Genomic DNA, 14,463 nt, shown 5'->3' on the forward strand with positions numbered 1-14,463 from the left:
TGCTGTCCTCAGAAACCTTCCTCCGTTTCTCTAGCTGAATGTAATCTCTCCTTGAAATTTCCCTAGTTTTATATATCTATAGTTGACTCATGCTGTATTTATTTATACCTTGTTTAAAATTATTTATTGATTATTTACTGGTGTCATATCACCCCTAAACTGGGACAGGATCTCTGACGGACTCATCTTTGTACCCACACCACGTAAGCCCAATAGGCAGGTGCTCACGTATTTGCTGAAGGAACAGAGAAAGAACTATGGAGAGAGACAAGAGCTCCTCTGAAGTTTTAGACTATAGAAGCAAAAATTACAGTAGCGAAAGATGAATGAGAAATTCTATGTTCTAGTCCCAGTGAAGCAGGAAGGAAAGGGGTGCAAACTTGAGGCTAGTAAGGAAGAAGTAATTACTGCGAATGCATTTAGCCATTCCCTCTACTCGAAAATACTGGTAAACTCTGATTTTTATATTTGTTTAGAATTTAAAATAGAATTCTGTATCTTTATTTTTTTGGAATTCTGTTGTTTTGCCTTAGTTTCTTAATAAAAAGTTAAACATTAACCACCTGTGATTGCTTACATTTAAAGAAATTTGTTACACATTGGTCAGAAAGAAAAATTGGGGTGTGCCTTAATAGCCAAAGGTGGTGATGGAATTTACCTATAAATTCCATGGCTTTAATAATAGAATCCATATTCCCCATGTTTAGAATGGAATGTGGACAAGGAACAGTAATTCACTAGGGTCTTATTTCCCAATTGCTTCTACCGCCCCCCACCCCGCCCCGCTGCTCACATTTGTTGGATAATGCAGTTGTTCGCCAAGAATTAAAAGGGACAGGCATGCTGTTTCTGAACTGGCTGAATAAATGGCTCCTGTGATCCAAAAGCTTAAAAGAGAATCAGTTGATTATGTTGCTAAAAATTTGCCTAATGTGTTAAAGTTCATACAAAGCATTTTAATTTTTTTTTTCTTTTTTTTTGAGACAAAGTCTTGCTCTGTTACCCAGGCTGGAAAGCAGTTGATGTGATCTCGGCTCACTGCAGCCTCCGCCTCAGGTGATCAGTGTGCCTCAGCCTCCTAAAGTACTGGGATTACAGACGTGAGCCACTGTGCCCGACCCAAAGCATTTAAATTTCGTAAAAGAAAAATAGGTGTAAATGTTCTGTATTTGCCTCTTTGTTTAGTGGAAAGAGACGCCGGAGACAGCTTTACCAGTCTGTTGTCCTGATTTCTTTTTTGGATCCTCCCCCGAACTGTTTGCTTCTTATTTAATGTGTTCTCTGAAATACCATTGAGAGCAACATGTTCTCTAGTCTTCAGAATATAGTTTGCTGAAAGAAGTAGCCCTTTAAGATTTAAGATTGTGAATTCAGCTTTTGTATGTAGGATTTCATGATGAGTGGCTCAAGAAGTAGGAATCATTTAGGGAGTTTTCTTAGGTCACCATGTTGATAGTGCTTAATTTCTGTTTCTTTTAAGGCAGGAAAACATTAAGAAAAGATCAGGGAGGTCAAGTCCTGTCTAGATATGATTTGATACTTGTACACTGTATTATATTTCTGCCCCCTTTGCTCTAGAAATAAAATGGGGATAAAATCAAGTAATGGTTTTGAGGTCATAGCTCCCTTGAGAAAGTCTCCCTGAAATAATGTATTAAAATTCTAGTGTCTCAAGTTAGATTCATTAGAGGCGTATTGTAGTGGGAATAGACCAGATATCTTTGTTTATTTAATGGAGCTAACTTGCTCGCTATTCCCAACCCATGTTTAAAGGGCATATTATTCATCTGTGCACCTCTGTTGGTCCTCCTCCCCTTTGAAGGAAAGGAGGCTTAAGGTTGGAATGAGAGTTGTCGATGACATCTAACCCCTCGATAGGCCAAAGAGTGGTGTAGTTGATGATTGAATTGCCCAGGACAGCATGGACACTTTTATCACAAAAGACATGTTGGCAGTGAAGACGCGGCTCTGGGCAGAGACGTGGCAAAGCCCGGCGCAGGCCACCCTTCTGAGCACAGCCTACGGGAACTTCAGTGCTGATGGAGCCGTGGAGCTAACAGTGACTCCACAGGCCACTCTCGGTTTTATGTGGCCATAGCTGAGCTTCTGAAATTTTGAAGGATCTTCCTGCCCACCCAGCTACTAGTCATCCATTGGTAATGTAGAAAGAATGAAAACGGCAGGAAAGATAATTTATCACATTATTTTCTAACATCTATCATATACCAGGCTTTTACCAGGTACTAGAGATGGAAAGATGAGAAGGAAAAAAGTTGCTGACAAGCTTCTGTGAAAGCAAAAGTGGAAACAGACTCTGCCGGGAAACTGGGATAACGGCTTTAACGAAATTACAGGTGAGGTCCAGGGTGGCGTAGAGAGGGAGCAGTTAACCTGGGGCGATGTTTAAGCTGAGCTTAGAAGATAAGTAGGTGGGAGCTAATGAAGATAAATCCACTGTTCCAGACAAGTGGAAGAGGATGTGCTATGATACAGAGGCACAGGTAGGTCCGCTATGTCTGGAACCATGCTGGACAAGAGGTGGGGGAGGGCATGAAACAAGGAAATTGCGTCTGGATTATAATTGCCATACTAAATAGTTTGGGTTTTGTCTGTTTTTTCATGGGGAAGCCATTCAAAGGTGTTCAGCAAGGGCATGATTAACTACAAAAAGCAATATCTGAAAGGTGGGAGTCAGGAGATCTAGGCAGAAAATGATGAGAACCTACACTAAGGTGACTAAAGATGGAGGTGGAATGTATTTAAGGTAATTCAGGAGGACATTTGGACACCATTTGTATGTCAAGAGTGAGACACTTTGGTGCAGACATTTGAGAGAATAATGGTACTGTTACTAAGAAACGGCACTGAGAAGGAGTGAGCCGAGATCGTGCCACTGCACTCTAGCCTGGGCGACAGAGCGAGACTGTGTCTCAAAAAAAAAAAACAACAAAAACAAACAGATTGGGAGGTGAGGGGCCGGGCGTGGTGGCTCATGCCTGTAATCCCAACACTTTGGGAGGCTGCGGTGGGCAGATCACCTGAGGCCAGGAGTTCGAGACCAGCCTGGCCAACATGGTGAAACCCCGCGTCTACTAAAAATACAAAAATTAGCCGGGTGTGGTGGCGGCGCCTGTAATCCCAGCTACTTGGGAGGCTGAGGCAGGAGGATCACTTGAGCCTGCGAGGCGGATGTTGCAGTGAGCCGAAATTGCGCCACTGCACTCCAGCCTGGGTGACAGAGTGAGACTCTTGTCTCAAAAAAAAAAAAAAAAAAAGATTGGGGGGTGAGGGTAATGAGTTCAGTTTTGAACATGTTGAATCCGAGGTAGAAGTACTGAACAGGCAGTTGGAACTAGTGAGTTTGGAGTTAAGGAGATTGGCAGCCAACTTGACAAGAGAGCTACTGGTGTGTCGCTTTCCTCACTGGCTGTGCAGGCTCCACAGTCCAGCAGGTAGAGTGAGGGGAGGTGGGCCTACCCTGAAAGGACAACCAGCTGCCTTCTAAACCATGACTCCGCCAACTGAAGGCTGCTGGGGTGTTTGTTTTGTTGTTTCGGGATTTTTTTTTTTTTTCTCTCACCCTACACCTCTGAATAACAATCCTAGCAGTTCAATTTTTTCTTTTTTCTTTTCTTCTTTTTTTGGAGACAGGGTCTTGCTCTGTGGCCCAGGCTGGAGTGCAGTGGCACAATCTCAGCTCACTGCAAGCTCTGCCTCCCGGGTTCCAGCCATTCTCCTGCCTCAGCCTCTTGAGTAGCTGGGACTACAGGCACCCGCCACCACGCCCGGCTAAATTTTGTATTTTTAGTAGAGATGGAGTTTTACCATGTTAGCCAGGATGGTCTTGATCTCTTGACTTCGTGACCCGCCCACCTCGGCCTCCCAAAGTGCTGGGATTACAGGCGTGAGTCACCGCACCCGGCCACAGTTCAAAAATTTTAGGTGCCTCTTTATAATTTTGAGAGAAGCTCAGCAACGTTCTCATTTTGGTCTTGAGGTGAGACCACTGGATCAGTAGCGCAGGACTCACGCGTTCTAAGTCCTGGTGGGGCTGCCGGTCGGGACACGATTCCTGAGCAGATGTCTTCCTTTCTGGGGCTGTTCCTGAGGCTGACCTAGCTCAGTGATTCTCATTTTGGGCTGCCCACTAGAATCACCTGGGGAGCTTTTTATTTCTTTAAATCAGCTTCATTGAGATAATAACTGACATCAAGTAAGCTATACATATTTACAGTGCACAATTTGATAAGCTTTGATGTATGTATATATCCATCACAATCAAGATAACCTATATCTGGGAAGCTTTTAAAAGATAAGATGCGGCCGGGCGCAGTGGCTCACACCTGTAATCTCAGCACTTTGGGAGGCCAAGGCAGGTGAATCACCTGAGGTTGGGAGTTCGAGACCAGCCTGACCAACATGGAGAAACCCTGTCTCTACTAAAAATACAAAAATTAACCGAGCGTGGTAGTGCATGCCTGTAATCCCACCTACTTGGGAGGCTGAGGCAGGAGAATCACTTCAACCCGGGAGGCAGAGGTTGCAGTGAGCCGAAATCGCACCATTGCACTCCAACCTGGGCAACAAGAGTGAGACTCCGTCTCAAAATAAATAAATAAGATGCCCTGGCAAATTAAATTCCGTGGGGTAGTAGAGTGGAGTTTTGTTTGTTTGTTTGTTTTTATTGTTTTTTTTTTGAGATGGAGTCTCGCTCTGACCCCCAGGCTGGAGTGCAGTGGCACGATCTTGGCTTACTGCAAGTTCTGCCTCCCGGGTTCACGTCATTCTCCTGCCTCAGCCTCCCGAGTAGTTGGGACTGCAGGTGCCCGCCACCACACCCAGCTAATTTTTTGTATTTGTAGTAGAGATGGGGTTTCACCATGTTAGCCAGAATGGTCTCGATCTCCTGACCTTGTGATCTGCCTGCCTTGGCCTCCCAAAGTGCTGGGATTATAGGCGTTAGCCACCGTGCCTGGCCTTTTGTTTGTTTTTAAGTCTCCAGGTACTTCTCCCCTGAACTAGGAGACCACCATTCAGGAGTGACATTTGAGCAGCCTCAAATGGAGGCAAAAATCTCTGGTTTATTTTTATTTTATTTTATTTTATTTTATTTTGAGATGGAATCTCACTCTGTCGCCTAGGTTGGAATGCAGTGGTGCGATCTCGGCTCACTGCAACCTTTGCCTCCTGGGTGCAAGCGATTCTCCTGCCTCAGCCTCCTGAGTAGTTGGGACTACAGGCACGCCCTACCAGGCCTGGCTAATTTTTGTGTTTTTAGTAGAGATGGGAGTTCAGCATGTTGGTTGGGTTGGTCTCGAACTCCTGACCTTATGATCCACCCGCCTGGGCCTCCCAAAGTGCTGGGATTACAGGTGTGAGCCACCGTGCCAGGCAAAAATCTCTGGTTTATAACTAGGAAAATTGTATGAGAAAAAAGAGCTCTAGCTCTAGAGACCAAGAGCAAGATGATGGCGGCGCCAGAGTGAGCACCTGAGGCACGACTGCCTCTTCTGTGAGTCTTTCTATGGCCCTGAGTGAGCTCACGCGAGGCAGTAATTTAAAAGAGGTTCTAGACTGGGTGCGGTGGCCCATACCTGTAATCCCAGCACTTTCGGAGGCCGAGGCGGGCGGATTACGAGATGAGGAGTTCGAGATCAGCCTGGCCAACACGGTGAAACACCGTCTCTACTAGTAATACAAAAATTACCAGGCGTGGTGGTGGGCGCCTGTGATCCCAGCTACTCGGGAGGCTGAGGCAGGAGAATGGCATGAACCCGGGAGGCGGAGCTTACAGTGAGTCGAGATCGCGTCATTGCACTCCAGCCTGGGCAACACAGCAAGACTCCATCTCAGAAAAAAAAAAAAAAAGAGGTGTCCTTATCAGGATTCTTTCAGGGATTAGTGATTTGGTCCTTCCTATATCAGAGTGGCAGTGACATCTGGGTGCCTACCAAAGCTGCGCAGCTGCATCTGTGGTTTGTCACATCTTGAAATCAAACTTCTTACCTCTGATAAAAGGAGATATAATGATTGAAAATTGCTACAGGAAAGAAACAATAAAACCTAATATCAGGGGCTGAGTTGCATCCCCTTAAAAATTTATATGTTGAAATCCTCCAGTACCTCAGAATGTGACCTTATTTGTAAATGGGGTCATTTCAGATGTAACTAGTTAAGATGAGGTCATACCAGACTGGACCCCTAATTTAAGATAATTGGTGTCCTTGTGAAAAAGAGTTAGACGCAGACATGCACACAGGGAGAATTCCATGTGAAGATGAAGGCAGTGATCAGGGCCGTACAGCAGAAGCCAAGAAGCCAAGAAGTGCCAAAGACTGCCGGCAAACCAACAGAAGCCGGGGAGCGGCGGGGAACAGATTCCTCCCCACCAGCCTCAGAGGAAACCAGCCCTGCTGACACCTTTGTCTCCGACTTCCAGCCTCCGGGGTGGTGGGATGATACTTTTTTGTTTTTGAGACGGAGTCTCGCTGTGTCGCCCAGGCTGGAGTACAGTGGCATAATCTTGGCTCACTGCAACCTCTGCCTCCCAGGTTCAAGCAATTCTCCTGTCTCAGCCTCCCGAGTAGCTGGGATTACAGGCACACGCCACCACACCCGGCTAATTTTTGTATTTTTAGTAGAGACAGGGTTTCACCATATTGGTCAGGCTGATCTTGAACTCCTGACCTCAAGTGATTCGTCTGCCTCGGTCTCCCAAAGTGCTGGGATTACAGGCCTGAGCCACTGTGCCCAACGATACGTTTTTGTAGTTGAAGCCACCCAGTTTGTGGTACTTTGCTGTGGCAACCCTAGGAAACACACCTTTTAATTTTTCTCTCTACCAATTCTGTTTCTTTGTGGAGGCAACTTTGATGCTGTGTTTGGTTGTTCACTGGAACCATGGGAAAGGCCAGGAACAATTTTAAGGTGTTATAGATTTGTTGGAAGTTCTTTGCCAGGTTGCATTCGTAACCCAGTGTTTGTAAACTACTTAGTGGTAGTAGTTAGGGGCGTGGATTCTGGAGTCATGAATTCAAACCCTCTTCTACCACTTACTAGTTCTGTAACCCTGGGTGGGACGTTTGATCCCTCTGTGCCTCAGTCCCCTTATTTGTAAAATGGGGGGCGGGGGAAATCATGCCACCTACTTTAAAAGGTGATGTGGGCATTACATGAAATGCACATTGAACCAGATGGAACAGTGCCAGGAGTGTAGTAACTATTCCCTGCGTTTCTCAGTATTATTACTGAACTGTTCTACAATAGGTATCATTAGGAGCCAACCATGAAAGAAAAGCAATTTTAGTCACTAAAAAAATAAAAATTGTGGTGAAATATAAAACGTTCCATTCATCTGGTTCTAAAATTAAGAATAGGAAACATTTTAAAATAGGAAATGTTTTAAAATATAGGAAACATTTAAAAATAATCAAAGCAACAGAACTTGAGGTAGCATAAGCAAAATAAGTTTATTTTAGAGATGCAGGGCTAACTCACAGAGATCAACAGCAGGAATGCCTTAGTTTTCATGAGGAAGTTGGACAAAGCAATGGAAAGCCGTCAGGAGCCCGGGAATACCACCTCTTCCTTATTCCTGAAACATTTCTGCATTCTTTCCCCAAACTTCCTCTTCTCCATAGTCCACATTGGGAAAAATGGCCACCCACACTTCTCCCCTCCATTCAAGAGATCAACTCAGGGTCCCAGACAGAGACTGCAATTCCTACTACTGGTCCAATCAGCTACGGCCATGGGGTGAGGAGTGGGCTCACACAGTACCTAGGAGGCCACTAGTCTCAGCCCTACGCCTCTGTGGCTGGGGGATGAGGGGGAGGGAAGCCATAAGGAAGAGACGGGGTAGTGCAGGAACACACTAACAAACATGCTTCCTCCCACCCCAAAGTTTGGCCACATGAGGAAGAGCACATTTGAGGACTCCCCAGAAGAAAAAAGACAAAGGAGGCTGGAAGGAGTGAAGAGGAAAAAAGAGAGGGGGAGAGCAAGGCAACCCTATCAAGTCCTGGAGATTCACAGCAAGACAGCCCCTGGAGGGAGAGTGCAGCGTCTCGGTGTAAGACTCAGGATGGTGCCCCTTGCCCAGGCTCTGCCCCGAGAAGCGTCGCTCCCTACCTGGCTATCGGGCTGTGTCTGAGCAGGGGCTGATCTGCTAAATCAAGAACAAGAAGAGAAAGCTCAGGTCTTCTGGATCTTGAAAGACTGTACTTCTTACCTCGTCTCCTGTTCTCTGTTTTAAGGGAGAGACTGAAGAACGGTGAGGTTAGAAACCCAGAGGAAAGCCAGCTTGGTGATCTGTTTTTTGTTTGGCTGATAGGAAATCATTCACGCCCAGCAGCTCGCTGGGTGCTTATCTTGAGCGTGAAAAATGAAGGTAATAAGTTTCTCCCTCTCTTGTGGTCATTATGTTCACATCTTTCACCGGACTCCTTTCCTACAGACGCCAGAGCTTAATTCTGGTTGCTTTTGGAATACTAAAATGAACTGAGGGTTCCAGCCTGGAGGGGAGTTTGGTGATGAGGTGAAATGAGGCAGTATTTTAGGGAAAGGATGGCAACGGAGTTCAAAACCTCTGCCGTGACAACCAAATGAAACGTTCTGCTTCTCAGAGTGACACTTAGAGCTGTGGGTTTGGAGACAGAAAAGGATCTCCTGTTTTGTTTGTTTGTTTTATTTTTGGAGACGGAGTTTCGCTCTTGTTGCCCAGGCTGGAGTGCAGTGGCGCAATCTCGGCTCACCGCAACCTCCGCCTCCCGGGTTGAAGTGATTCTCCTGCCTCAGCCTCCCAAATAGCTGGGATTACAGATGCCCACCACCACGCCTGGCTAATTTTGTATTTTTAGTAGAGACAGGCTGCCTCCATGTTAGTCAACCTCAGGTGATCCACCTGCCTTGGCCTCCCAAAATGCTGGGATTACAGGCATGAGCCACCGCGCCTGGTCGAAAAGAATCTCTTGTGGGAAGATGGAACCCAGAGGAGCTTAAGAGGACCTACTGCACCCGCAGGCCTCCTCTCCCTGCACAAAAACATACTTGTCCCCTGATTTCATGACAACTGGTTGTCATGAAATTTCATGACCAGTTGTCATAAAATCACACCCAAGTCCCTCACTTAGGAACCCCCATGACGAGTTAAAAAACTCTTCACTGGCTGGGCATGGTGGCTCACGCCTGTAATCCCAACAGTTTGGGAGGCTGAGGCAGGTGGGTTACCTGAGGTCAGGAGTTCGAAACCAGCCTGGCCAACACGGCAAAACCCCGTCTCTACTAAAAATACAAAAATTAGCCAGGCGTGGTGGCAGGTGCCTGTAATCCCAGTTACTCAGGAGGCTGAGACAGGAGAATCGTTTGAAGCTGGGAGGCGGAGGTTGCAGTGAGTTGAGATCGTGCCATTGGACTCCAGCCTGGGCGACAGAGTGAGACTCAGTCTCAAAAAAACAAAAACAAACAAACTAACAGAAAACACCCTTCCCTGCAGCTTCCCTGCCCATGAAGAAATGCACGCGACAGTGACGGAAAGGGTCCAGCCTTGTGTTCTGTGCCTCTGTCTTCCAGAGCCTTGTCAGAAGTGACTGGCGGACAATTTATGATTGAGGTTTTCTGATTGAGGTCTTCTTACCTCTTGCCATCATAATCGTGACTAGCAGCAAGAATGAAATATGTAGAGCCCTAGTCTAGGCGATCGATATAGCACTCACATTCCTTTGACTCAGCACCTCCTCCATGGAACATGCAGCACAGGTACTGTTAGGACTCTGCAGCGCGGGTACTAGTAGGACTCTGCGGCACGGGTACTGTTAGGACTCTGCGGCGCGGGTACTGTTGGGACTCTGAGGCACGGGTACTGTTGGGACTCTGCAATGCGGGTACTGTTGGGACTCTGCGGCGCGGGTACTGTTGGGACTCTGCGGCGCGGGTACTGTTGGGACTCTGCAATGCGGGTACTGTTGGGACTCTGCAGCATGGGTACTGTTGGGACTCTGCAATGCGGGTACTGTTAGGGCTCTGCGGCACGGGTACTGTTGGGACTCTGAGGCGCGGGTACTGTTGGGACTCTGTGGCGCGGGTACTGTTGGGACTCTGCAATGTGGGTACTGTTGGGACTCTGCGGCGCGGGTACTGTTGGGACTCTGCAATGCGGGTACTGTTAGGGCTCTGCGGCGCGGGTACTGTTAGGACTCTGCGGCGTGGGTACTGTTGGGACTCTGCGGCGCGGGTACTGTTGGGACTCTGCAATGCGGGTACTGTTGGGACTCTGCAGCATGGGTACTGTTGGGACTCTGCAATGCGGGTACTGTTGGGACTCTGCAGCATGGGTACTGTTAGGACTGGGTCCCTGCATTCCAGGTCTTCAGAGATACTGTGCTTAATATTTCTGGGCAGCTGCTATGTATTTTATCTACATTATTTGATTTATTTGTTAGAATATCTTGATGGTATTCACATTTCATGGAACACTGAGGCTCACAGACGATAAATAACTTGCTAAAGTCACAACCTTAAGTTTCAGAGTCTTGTTTCAGCCTAGATCTCTGACTCAAAACCTTGGTTACTTTCCCCTCAAGGGGGAGGCAGATATGTCAGCAGATAAATATCCAATAACAAGTAAGTGCTCTCGAAGAGATAAACGTTGAGTAGTGTTGGGGTGGCTGACTTGCCTGGAGAGTCAGCAGATACACTTTGACCGTGTTTTATTTACCAGGACTGGAGAGGAAAATGGGAAAAACATACATTCCCTCCAGCCAGCTCCTCTCTGCTCCTCTCCTCACTTCTATGAATCTTCCCTCAGCCTGCCGATGAATTATGATCACCATTCACTAAAGAACCTGGCCTGTGTCCAGGTTGCCAGACAAAATTCAGGATGCCTGATGAAATTTCAGATCAATGAATAGTTTTTTAGTATACATATATACCCGATGTTGCATGAAATATAATGATACTGAACAATTATTCATGTTTTTTTTTTTTTTTTTTTTTTTTTTGAGACGGAGTCTCGCTCTGTCACCCAGGCTGGAGTGCAGTGGCGCGATTTCGGCTCACTGCAAGCTCCGCCTCCCGGGTTCACGCCATTCTCCTGCCTCAGACTCCCGAGTAGCTGGGACTACAGGCGCCGCCACCAAGCCCGGCTAGTTTTTTGTATTTTTTAGTAGAGATGGGGTTTCACCGTGTTAGCCAGGATGGTCTTGATCTCCTGACCTCGTGATCCACCCGTCTCGGCCTCCCAAAGCGCTGGGATTACAGGGTTGAGCCACCGCGCCCGGCCTTATTCATGTTTAAAATTCAGATTTCACTGTGGGCACTGCACTTTTTCCCAATTTTTAAACTGTGGTACAATACACATAATGTAAAATGTTTACCATTTTAACCAATTTTAAGTGTACAGTTAGTGATACTAAATACATTCATAATGTGTGCAACCATCACCACCATCCATCTCCAGAACTCTGTTTGTTTGCTTATTTGTTTGGTAGAGATGGGGTGTTGCTGTGTTGCCCAGGCTGGTCTCCAACTCCCTGATTGAAGTGATCCTCTCGCCTCGGCCTCCCGAAGGCTGGGAATACAGGCACAAGCCACCAAGCCTGGCCTCCCGAGCTCTTTTATCTTGTAAAATTGAAACCTTATGTCTACTAAACAATAACTCCACATTCCTCCAACTCCCCAGTCCTTGGCAACCACCATTCTACTTTGTGTATCTATGATTTTGACTCCTCTAAACACCTCATGTAAGTGGAATTATACAGTATTTGCCCTTTTGTGACTGGCTTATTCCACTTAGTGTGATATCCTCAAGGTTCACTCATCTGTTGTAGGATGTGTCAGAATTTCTTTCCTCTTTAAGACTGAGTAATAGTCCATCGAGCCACGTTCTGTGGATCCATCATTCACTGATGGACTCTGGGTTGCTTTGCTACTGTGAGGAATGCTGCTGTGAACACGGGTGTGTGAAGGTCTCTTTGAGGCTCTGCTTTCAGTTCTTGTGGGTGTGTTCTCAGAAGTGGGATGCTGAATCATACAGTCATTCTCTGTTTTATTTTTCGAGGAACTGCCAGACTGTTTTCCATACTGGCTGCACATTTTACACTCCCACCAGCAGTGCACGAGGATTCCACTTTCTCCAGATCCTCACCAACGCTTCCATCTGATGTTTTCCCAAACAGCCGTCCTAAAGGGTGTGAGGTGAGGGCATTCTTTATTTTTATTTGCCAAATGTAGCAACCCTAAAGCCCAGCCAGGGACCTCTTGCCTGGCTCTGATGTCACACCTTGCCCATCTAACCTTTGCCTTTTCTGTGTCGCATTCCGGCCTGGATCCCGGTCCTCTGGTCCTCACCCAGCCTCTCATTTGCTGCTGCACATGCCTCAGCGTGAGACTGTGTCTGGGGCTGCCACAGAAAGAGCTCTCATCACCTCTTCTCGCTTTGCTTCCTCTGAGAGCACCTCCCTGGCACCACACTGACAGGTTGGCACCATAGGCTGAGCCTGAATGCAGAAACTGGCAGAACAGCAACTCAAAGGAAATGGTCCAAGAGGAGAAACTGTTGAGATAGCAAAAGTTTGTGGCCTAATCTCAGAGCACTCACAGTTACAGATACCTGACACTTTGCAGGCCGGAGGAAGCTGAATTTTTAGTTATTTGATCCTTTCTTCAGTTAGGGTTCCAGATTCCTCCTCCTTTCCTTTTTTCAGATACTAAGAACCCGCCATGAACACTGCTGACAGGCAGGCAGAGACACGTAAAACTCTGCCCTCAAGGATCTAGGCCCAGAGAGGAAGCTGAGACCTTTCTAAATAGTTGTAACATATAGAAAATGAGAACAGCTGAAGGAAGTGCGGGAGGAACGCCACGTGAGGGCATTTGCAGGTGAGGGAGGGTTGTGGTCCGAGGAACTTTGTGGAGGAGGTGTCATCTGAGCAGATCCTTAAAAGATAAATCGTATTTAGGCATGTATCAATTTGCCAAATAAAATTGTTAACACAAATTTATATTTATTTATTTTTATTTATTTATTTATTTCGAGACTGAGTCTTGCTCTGTGTCACCCATGCTGGAGTGCAATGGCACGATCTCGACTCACTAGAACCTCCACTTCCCAGGTTCAAGCAACTGGCTTGCCTCAGCCTCCCAAGTAGCTGGGACTACAGGTGCATGCCATCACGGCCAGGCTAATTTTTGTATTTTCAGTAGAGACAGATTTCACCATGTTGGTCAGGCTGGTCTCGAACTCCTGACCTCAGGTGATCTACCCACCTCGGCCTCCCAAAGTGCTGGGATTATAGGTGTGAGCCACCACGCCTGGCTACACAAATTGATTAATAGCAATTTACCAATGTTGCTCGCTAAAACTTTATTCCTCTTTTATTTATTTATTTATTTATTTATTTTTTGAGACGGAGTCTTGCTCTGTCGCCGGGGCTGGAGTGCAGTGGCCGGATCTCAGCTCACTGCAAGCTCCGCCTCCCGGGTTCACGCCATTCTCCTGCCTCAGCCTCCCGAGCAGCTGGGATTACAGGCGCAGCCACCTCGCCTGGCTAGTTTTTTGTATTTTTTGGTAGAGACGGGGTTTCACCGTGTTAACCAGGATGGTCTCGATCTCCTGACCTCGTGATCCGCCCGTCTCGGCCTCCCAAAGTGCTGGGATTACAGGCTTGAGCCACCGCGCCCGGCCTATTCCTCTTTTTTTTTGAGACGGAGTCTTGCCCTGTCACCCAAGCTGGAGTGCAGTAGCATAATCTCAGCTCACTCTAACCTCCACCTCCCAGGTTCAAGAGATTTTCCTGCCTCAGCCTCCTGAGTAGCTGGGATCACAGGCATGCACCATTAAGCCCGGTTAATTTTTGTATTTTTAGTAGAGATGAGGTTTCACCACATTGGTCAGGCTGGTCTCGAACTCCTGACCTCATGATCTGCCTGCCTCGGCCTCCCAAAGTGCTGGGATTATAGGCATGAGCCACCACGTCCAGCCAAAACTTTATTCCTTTTAGTAATTTTTTTTTTTTTTTTTTGGAGACGGAGTCTCGCTCTGTAGCCCAGGCTGGAGTGCAGTGGCCAGATCTCAGCTCACTGCAAGCTCCGCCTACCGGGTTTACTCCATTCTCGTCTCAGCCTCCTGAGTAGCTGGGACTAGAGACGCCCGCCACCTCGCCTGGCTAGTTTTTTGTATTTTTTAGTAGAGACGGGGTTTCACCGTGTTAACTAGGATGGTCTTGATCTCCTGACCTCGTGATCTGCCCGTCTCGGCCTCCCAAAGTGCTGGGATTACAGGCTTGAGCCACCGCGCCCGGCCCCTTTTAGCAATTTGTAGAATGTATAGCAATTTAATTTTTACCAAGCTTTCCCAATATTCCATTTATTTATTTATGTTTTCATTTCAGGCAATGTTTATGTCCCAAATGTCAAAAAACATTATAAGGTTAATTTTTCTCTTCCAACCATGTTTTTCTGGTTTTA

Source organism: Macaca mulatta, chromosome 2, assembly GCF_049350105.2.
Source record: "Macaca mulatta isolate MMU2019108-1 chromosome 2, T2T-MMU8v2.0, whole genome shotgun sequence".
NCBI lineage: Eukaryota > Metazoa > Chordata > Mammalia > Primates > Cercopithecidae > Macaca > Macaca mulatta.